The sequence below is a fragment of the Adiantum capillus-veneris genome, chromosome 8 (assembly GCF_014529385.1).
Source record: "Adiantum capillus-veneris isolate H3 chromosome 8, ASM1452938v2, whole genome shotgun sequence".
Classification (NCBI taxonomy): domain Eukaryota; kingdom Viridiplantae; phylum Streptophyta; class Polypodiopsida; order Polypodiales; family Pteridaceae; genus Adiantum; species Adiantum capillus-veneris.
Genome location: NC_140938.1, coordinates 155,181,563 through 155,191,263, shown reverse-complemented (window position 1 = coordinate 155,191,263; position 9,701 = coordinate 155,181,563).

Sequence of the window (9,701 nt, the reverse complement as noted above, 5' to 3'; positions counted from 1 at the left end):
TGGGCTGGGTGGATTCTCATAGAGATCCCTATGATGGCAAACTTCCACGCTTGCCTCTATGTCGACTTCTTTTAAACCCCGCCATCTGCATGCATGATGATCATGTGGTGGATTTGCAACTCTCCATTGCAAATAAAAGATACCAACCAACCATGGCAAGATTTATTGTAAGTGAGCGGACTCCTGGGGATGATCATAAGCACATCTCTCCTCGTGGTCACACTTCGAGAGACCTTGCAATGTCATATGACTTGGACGAGGAGCTTCTTCTAATCCTCGAGCTTAGTCACATGGTCGAGAGGTACTTTGTGGTTTGGGATGGAAATCACAGATTGGAGGCATGGATGCGGGTGGATGAACGAGAACGACATTCCAATTGAGAAGGCACCAAGGGTGGAGTGCGTGCTTGTTGATTTTCAACCCCATGAGGCAGCAGAGTTTCTATTAGTTTTGGGAATGATAAACAGGTAGATCCAACTGCTTTTTGTGAATGTAATGCATCTTATTGTTTTGAAAATATTACATCCGAGTGTTAAACAAGGCCACAAGGGTTTCGGTCCCTCACACAACTACGCATGTTATATTCATGATGAGAAAGCTAGGATTGGCGGACCCTACTTTACTCCTGCAGAAATTTCCGGAGAGGGCTTTGAATTTTAGGGGTCCAAACAAATCAAAGTGGCTAAAATTGCCAATGGCTATCCTTGTGCAACTCATTTGGAAGGTATGCTTGAAACCAATGTTAAATGAGAATATGTTTTGATTGCGAAATCTTATTCTGTGTGTTTTGATTGTGTCCTTGGCAAATGATAGGAAGAGTTCGTTGCTATGTATAGTAGTAAAATTGAAGGGCTGCCATCAAAAGGGAGTTCCAAGTACGACTTGGCACCTGATGCATACTAGCAAAGCATCGTTTTTGCACTATCTCAAACAGAGAAATATTTCATGCACAAAGGGCTTGAGATAGCAACAATTGCAAATCCAAAAAATGGCAACGATTTTTGTCAAAAATGTATATCATTTACAAGTTGGGGCGAGAAGGCCACCAAAATGACACCCTCTAGAGTGGCAGAGGTTGCGCATGCACGCATTATCCCAAAAGAGTAAGTAAATGTCATTTAAGTCTTTTGATATCTTTCTCTTTTGATTATGTCGCAATGAAAAAGAAGTCTCCCTTTTCCTTTGCTAGGAAGTGCTGCTTAATTGACTTGCTCCAAGGTGGTGATGCATCCTTGAAAGAGAATGGCATAGGGTTGACGGAGAAGGCATGGATCCAGTGGCTTCGATATCACATGTATTGGTGGCAATTGGAAAGGTGGATCCAGTGATTATGTCCTCGAATCAATTTGTTGGTAATCTAACTCGTGTCCTATTATTTGCTGCAGGAGAGTGCTTGAGATGGCCGAGAAAATGGAGGGCGAGAAACAACACGTTGCCATCCAACACGAGAAGGCTGAAGAGAGGCATGGTTGCAAACTTGTACACACATTGCAGACATACAGACGGAACCACTTTGACAAACCCTTCAAGACGTGGAGTGCACGAATCAATTCCACACAAGATCCCGAAGAGCAAGCCCACTTTTCTTGCACGACACGACGCATGTTGTACAGGTTGGACATCTTTGATTGATTCATTATGAATGCTGTAGGTTACACTAATCTTGTCAAGATGGCTCAAAACATTGTTTGTTGTCTTGTAGATGGTGGAGAGATGCTCTAGTATTCCCCATTCCCGAGCACCCCCAGTGATGCATGGTGCAGGTCGGAGAGAGAGGAGACAGGCTTATATCCGGACGCGTGGATAGATGACTTGCGGCCAAAGGGAGCGTGGCTCCAGTGTCCTTGGTGGCTGGATTACCCGGACAAGGAGTACCCACCCGAAGACGAAGCACTTTACATAAGTATCGTACTATGTAGATTTTGCCTTTGTCATGCAATATGACATGGGCACAATAACTGTCCTTTTTTAATTAATAGCGGAGCATACTGCTTCATGAAAGAAAGCCGTTGTGATACAGGACGCACTATCTCTGAACACGACAAAGAAATCGGACGCAAAGAAACAGCCCTCAAAGAAAGACCCAAAGATTGGCTCCACATCGGCCCCGCAAGCACCACTGGTTGACCGCAACGTGGGAAGAGAAAGAAGATATTTGTTGCTTCCAGTGATAGTGAGAGCGAGCATGTGATTGAGGAGTATTATGTAGAAGTCAGCGATAGTTCTCAGAGCCTTGGTGCTATGATCCACAATGTACGAACACTTTCCTTCACTCCGAGACCAGTAGGGGGCACCCAAGAGTCCCCTCCATGTTCACCATCACAGGGCAGGGCTGTAGAGGACCTATCGGACATGGCCAGAGTGGTCGGAGAAAACCCTCCAAGTACGTGAAAATGGTTAATGTTGTGTTGTTCTCTTTAGCATTACATGCAAGATATATTTGATCTTATGTTGAGCATACATATATGCATGTAGAGCCACGCCACCTTGCAGTGCATGCTAGTGTCAAGTGCTTGGTAAAAGCTATTCCAAATGTGTTATGCAATGATAGGTAAGCCACACTAATTTGCCTTCATAGTTATGTCCGCAATTTTAGTGCTAACAAAGATTGCACGCAATTCTATGCAGTCACTATGTAGATTCCTGGGCTCTCTAGCAAAAACATGGAAAATGAACCCCAACTTGAGATTGGGTGGCGTACGTTTGATGTACATGGCCTTCCCTTACACACTAGGCCACATGCAGCTAGCACGGGTGGGGTTCGCTTATGGAACCAATGGGATAGCCAGCTTGTGGATGCTGCATTCCTTCTCGCATGGTTGATGGCATGGTTGTGGTGACATATTGTGCAGAACATCTGTCCATTGTCACTTCGAAGGCAGAGGGAGCTCATTTCCAATTGTTGAGGATATTGTACATACGGCTGCCGGAGTCTAACAACATGACTATTCAGGACTATGTAGAGGGGGTATATTATTTTTCCTTTTGATATTCAATAGTATCTTTGATGTTCACATTTCAAAATATCTACGTTTTAATACTTTGTTGCTAGTCATTTTTTCACCCCCTAGAACCGGCGGGTGACAGCTTTCGAGGTATGATTGAGCGGATGGAGAGATTGCAGCAATTGTACATGGCTTCTCTGCAGATGACGACATGTTGTGGGAGAAGCTACTAGGTACAGATTCCACTACGCTTGATCATGCCTTATCGTAGAGGTGTTGAGAGGAGTCCAACGTTTGCCAGGTGCGAGAAAGTCTTCATGTTTCCTAAAAAATTGGAGGTATAACAAATTTAAAGGTTTCTGTTGTTTTGTAGATGGCTACTAGGTACCTTCACAAACATGGGAGATGTTGTGTTGGATTGTTTTGCAGGAGTGGGGACATTGGCAGCACAATGTTTACTACTACGCAGGCATTGCATCAGTTGTGAGAAGGATTGGTCAGCTTTTAGTGCTTTTCTAGAGCCGGCTCAGTGCCTACCTTCCGATTTAGGCTCGACATTGATGTTTCGTAGGAGTGACAGAGTTCAGGTAACTGAGCATTCAAAGCAGGTGACAGTGCAGATTCATCCACTGGAGCCACCTTTGTCGACACCACTCAGCAGTCAGGGTTGGGTAGTAGCAGCTCCATATACTACTTTCACGCCCCCAGTTTTGGCATGGCGTGCAACTGGACCATCTCCCAGTGCATTCAGTGCCTCCACATTTGAGACCCCGCCAGGAGTTCATCCATTGCCTCTTTCACTACCTAGAAGCCCCCCCCCCCCTCCCACATATGGTTCATACCCTCTGCCAGTTGGAGGAGTTCCCCCACCATTTGGTGCACTGCCCCTGTTGGCACGACCTTTGTTTCCTCCCGGAGCATATGGTCCCCCACCGCCCTTCTTTCATCCACCTCACCCATGATGTATCCCCCCCAATATGTATTTACTTTTGATGCAATGGAACACATAAATTTGGGGTAAGGAACTTCTCTTTGTCTTATCAATAGTGTATTGAATGCAGCCATGGTGGTTTTTGTTTGAATGTAAGTTGGCCGTGAACCTACAATCAAATTTTAGTTGAAGAGCGAGAGAGAGAGAGAGAGAGAGAGAGAGAGAGAGAGAGAGAGAGAGAGAGAGAGAGAGAGAGAGAGAGAGAGGTAGATAAAGGATCTTTTGGGAATCCGCTCGCTCGATTTTTAAAAAGCACTTGCCAAAAATTGCTCGCCCAAAAATTGCGCCCCTCAAACTAGAGCCAACCTGTAGCCATAAGAGCACACAATTTTAAGCAAAGTTATTGTGTGGCCATGATTGGGAACATTGTAACCTCCTTCATATTGTGGATTTGAGAAGTTGTAGGGATTCTATTAAGTTATGCAGAGATATTCCACATAATGCTATTCTTCTTTTACAATAGCACTAGTTTTGGGATTTAATCTACACGTGGAGAGTAACTATACATATGGACATAGGCACATGGCACAAAACTTTTTCCAGTGTATCATAGGCAAGTCCAAATGCTAATCAATTGCTTAACTAATCTGAATTAGTTGGTAAGTATTCTAATTTTTAAAAGGAATTGCTTGAGACGTAGGAGCAATAAGTTTTTCTTAGCTAGAGGATCTCTCTTGAGGTAGGCTCTACTATTAGTATGAGATATGCCTAAGGTTCCTTTTGGCCAAAGGAACAATCTCTTGAGAAGATATTGATTGCAATGATTCACTTCAGCTCCACGTATGAGTACCAAATTTGCTAATTATCAAGTGGATCACTTGACTTGATGCAAGTTTAGATTAGGAAAAAATTGATATTCTTACGACGAGTTGTTTCATTGATGTTTTTCAAGATGAAAACTCTGCTTCAAGGAAGGCCTAATGTGAGGAGAAGGGTAGGACCAAGAGGGGGGGGGGGGGGGGGGCAAACACTCCTCTTGGCCAAGATCGGCTATAGCATTCAAGTCAAGGGGCTTCTAAAGAGAGGGCATGGGACCTATAAAAGAAGACGGTTGGGTGGAGATGAGTGAAGTTGGAGTTTGCTAGTAGCCAGCATACAACCATCCTTAAAATTTTGAACTTTCCATGTGGCATTTTCTCAACTTAGAGCCTTCACATACACATCTAATCAGTGCCTCAAGAGGGGGCAATGAAGCAACCATATCATATTTTTACAACCACAGCAAATTAGCAAACTATATATAACCAAAAAATGTATGTCAAGTTTTGCATCAAAAACAGTCTTATAATTGTAAAACGCCCATGTTGAATTTCCACCTATTTTTTGTAAGCATTGAGCTTATAAAACCCACAAAACAAAGTATTAGATGCCATAATTGTATTGCCAAAATAAAGATAATGTATAGTATATTTGTCATCCCCCAATTTAGTTACGATCAAGTTTCGTACACTAGATATAAACAAAAGATTCTTCTTTATTCGAAGTACATATAAAAATCATAAAGTCTGCAAAATTTCCATGTATAGGAATAAACATAATCTTGTCATCTTTTTCAACTAGACAAGGGCCATTGTTCACATAAGTGATAGTATTCTAGCTAGGGAATCTATAGAGAAGCAACCAAATGATGATGAGACATAATATACTTGGTTGCACAATTGTTAAAGTACCAAACATGCACTACATGTTGGAATTAGGGTTGCAGAGAAACGCACACAGCTCGGAGAAGACGAAGGAAGCTCAAGGCACACAATAGAGAGTGTGTTACTTAGTGTGCAATGGAAAGATAGATAGCCCTACAGTGATGGGCGTATATACAATGCATGGGGGGAAAAACCTCCTAAAGAGGGAAAAAATGCCCCGGTGGTCCTAGTGTGTTCACACACATCACTACCACATGTATATGGTAACAAATCCCCCCTGGAGTGATGTCGTGAACAAGAGCTAGCACATGAGTAAAGGGAAGTGCCATGCCCTGAGGACATGATCAGTACACAAAGGGGAGTAAGCCCAAAGCTTTGCAGAAAGCTTCGAGCTTCTCACGAGACAATGACTTTGTGAAAAGATCTGTAAGATTGTCCTATGTTGGCACATAAGCCAAGCTTATCTCTCCTGCTGAGAGTCTCTCCCTGACATAGTGGTAATGCACCTCAATGTGCTTTGTGCGAGCATTAAAAACTGGGTTCCTCGCAACTGCCAATGCGCTCTGACTGTTAGTGTAGATAGTGTTGGCAGTGTCTTGTCCAACACCCAAATCAGCCATAAGGCGTCTGAGCCATACACACTCAACCGTAGTTGTGAAGACTGCCCTGTACTCAGCCTCACAACTCGAAGTGGCCACAGTAGGTTGCTTCTTGCTCAGCCATGATACACATGAACTGCCAAGCATGAAACAAAAACCACTTGTGGACACTCGCATGTCAAAACAACCAGCCCAATCTGAGTTCGAAAAAGCATGTAAGTCTGGCGGCAATGATCCCCCCTTGGGATAAAACAAGCCAAGATGTAAAGTGCCACTAAGGTAGCGGAAAATCCTCTTAACAAGCCAAGATGTAAAGTGCCACTAAGGTAGCGGAAAATCCTCTTAAGAGCTTTGCAATGCTTAGACCCTAGGCTATGCATAATCTGTTGACTTGTGAGACTGCAAATTGATATCTGGCCTCATGTTACATACATAAATGAGGCACCCAATAGCAGGTTGGTAAAGAGTGACATCAGCAGGATCACCAGCATCATGAAGACTCAATTTCAAACCAATTTCCATGGGAGTGGCAATAGGTTTGCAATCCTCAAGTCCAAACTTACATAGCAATGTCTCTATGTAACTTTTCTGACACAAGGCAATACCACCATCACAATGCTTAAATTGTATGCCCAAATAATGATGCAACAGCCCCAAATCTTTCATCTTCAAAGTACCAATCAAATCAACCTTAAATTCAGCAATATGTCTCTCATTTGGTCCAATGATCAGAAAATCATCTACATAAAGAACCACAATGGGAAGTACATCACCCCATGCTTTACATACAATGTGCTTTTTGTTGGACTGTTACGAAAGCCTTGTTTGACCAAATGAGTGTCAACTTTCTCATACCAAGCACGAGGAGATTGCTTCAACCCATACAAAGCCTTGCTACGTTTGCACACTTTGTCCTCTTGTCCTTTCTTGACAAAACCACGAGGCTACGTTACATAAACTTCCTAAAATATGTCACCAATTAAGAAAGCAGTAACAATGTCTGATTGATGTACATCCCAACCAAAATGAGCTACCAATGCACATAGAAAACGCACAGTAGCCATACAAGAAGTGGGAGCAAAAGTTTCTTTATAATCTATGCCTTTTTGTTGTGCATAACTCTTTGCAACAAGTCGAGCCTTATGGCGATCGATCTCACCATCTAGCTTGCGTTTCAACTTGTAAACCCACTTTGTACCAATGGCCTTTTTGCAAGGAGGCAAATCACATAAAGTCCATGTGTCATTTTCTATAAGTGCATCATATTCTGATTGCATGGCAGCCATTCAATTTTCTGAATTTTGTACTTCATGAAAAGACAAAGGCTCCTCAACATCATGTAAGCTAGACACAGCCAAAGCATAACAATCTGATGCATAAGATGCATGGCGAGAGCCTGAACGAGTACAACTAGACAAAGGTGCATCCAATTTACTGTCATGCAATGTATGCACCATCCATTTTGGCATACCTCTAGCTTGCTCATTTTCAGCCCTTTCTTCATCATGTAGATTTGCATCAGTAATAGGCTGGTCTGTAACATTTTCGAAAACCCCCATAGGTTGTACATTTGCCTCATTGGAATTTACACTCGAACTTCCACCACTGAAAAGAGGCAACAAAGTGTCATAAATGTCCTGTGAGCTTACATTACTGTCTCTAGTATAGGACAAGGGCTAAACAGAATCTTCCACAAACACTATATCCCGTAAAACCAAAATACGCTTTGTTTGTGGATGATACAACCTGTAACCTTTGCTTGCAGCACTATAACCAACAAAAATACATTTGACAACCTTATCATCCAATTTTTTGCACTGTGTTTGTGGCACCAAAGCATATGCCAAACAACCAAAAACATGCATATGCTCAGTAGAAGGCTTTCTATCATGCCATGCTTCATATGGAGTAACAGACTGCAAAGCTTTCGTAGGACACCTGTTTAGTATATAAGTGGCACACATGATGGCCTCAAGCCAAAAAGAATGCGGCAAAGCTTGACTTTTAACCATACATCGTGCCATTTCCGTAAGTGACATGTTTTTCCTCTCAGCAACACCATTTTGTTGAGGTGTATAAGGCACTGTACATTGGTGTTTTATCCCATGACTAGCCAGAAATTCATTAAATTCATGAGACATATACTCCCCCCCTCGATCGGAACGGAGGGTGCCCATAGTACATTTCGAGACATTTTCAGCCATAGCTAGAAATTGTTTGAAGCACATAAAAACTTCGGACTTCGCTTCAAGCGAAAATACCCATGCATGCCTGGAGTAATCATCAATGAAAGTCACGAAATAAAGGTAATTGCCCAAGGACGGAGTTTGCATGGGCCCACAAACATCACTATGCACAAGGTGCAACCTGCATGTGGCCCGAATTGAATTATCCTTTGGAAACTTAGAACGCTGCATCTTACCCAAAATACAACCAAACATGTTTGACAGGTGCTTCAAGAGGCGACAAAGAAGCACCCATATTGGATTTCTGCAAACGCAGCAAACTGGCAAAATTCAGATGACCAAAACGTGCATGCCAAAGTTTTGCATCTGAAATAGCCCTTGAAACTGCATTTGCAAAATTTTGTCCACACTTGTCGTACAAAGTGAGCTTATACAGCCCATGGCACAAAAGCCCAAATGCAACAATTTCATCACCAAAACTGAGATCATGAACTATACATCTATCATCCATAAATTTGACTACAAGTCCAAGTCTAGCAAGTGCAGATACAAACAAAAGATTCTTCTTGATCCCAAGTACATAAAGTGCATCAGCAAGTGTGAAAGAACTACCATTAGCAGCAGTAAGCACAATCTTTCCAACTCCCTGAACTGGATAAGAGGTAGTGTTGGCACAAGTGACAGAATTCCCATGAGGGACAGACTCGAGAGAGGTTAACAATTCACGATGTGAGGTAATGTGCTTTGTAGCACCTCTGTCAAAATACCACACATGTGAATCTGCACAACTGACATGCATGCATCATGGATAGTAGGATTGTAAGTGCACTCTGCACTAAAAGCCCATTCTGCATCAACATCAATATTACAGTCTCCTTTTACAGAAGACTCAACAATGGATGCATTTGTAATGGAACCATCATTTGTAGTGGAACCACCCTCTTTCTTCTTAGCCTCTTTTGCCTTCAACTTAGGACACTGCTTGATCAAGTGATCAATAGCTTTACAATAATGGCAACGCATCTTCTTTTTGCCCTTATCACTAGAATTGCCAGATGAAGTGCTGCCAGTAGAAGCATTGGGAGCAGAAGTTTTGCCACTCGTAGCAGAACCATAAGAAGTGGCTGCATTGTTGTTACCACCCTTTCTTTGAGAAGCAATAAAAGCCTGTTCAACTGCACGTTGTCTAGTCTGGTGTCTTTTGGAAAGTGACTCTTGTAACAGCAATGTGCATAATGCATCAAACTTGACAACTTCAGGATTTCCTTGGGTCATAAGTCTCCAAGTACTAGCAAAAGTTTGGTAAGGCATCAAGAACAGTTTGCACAAGGGAACTG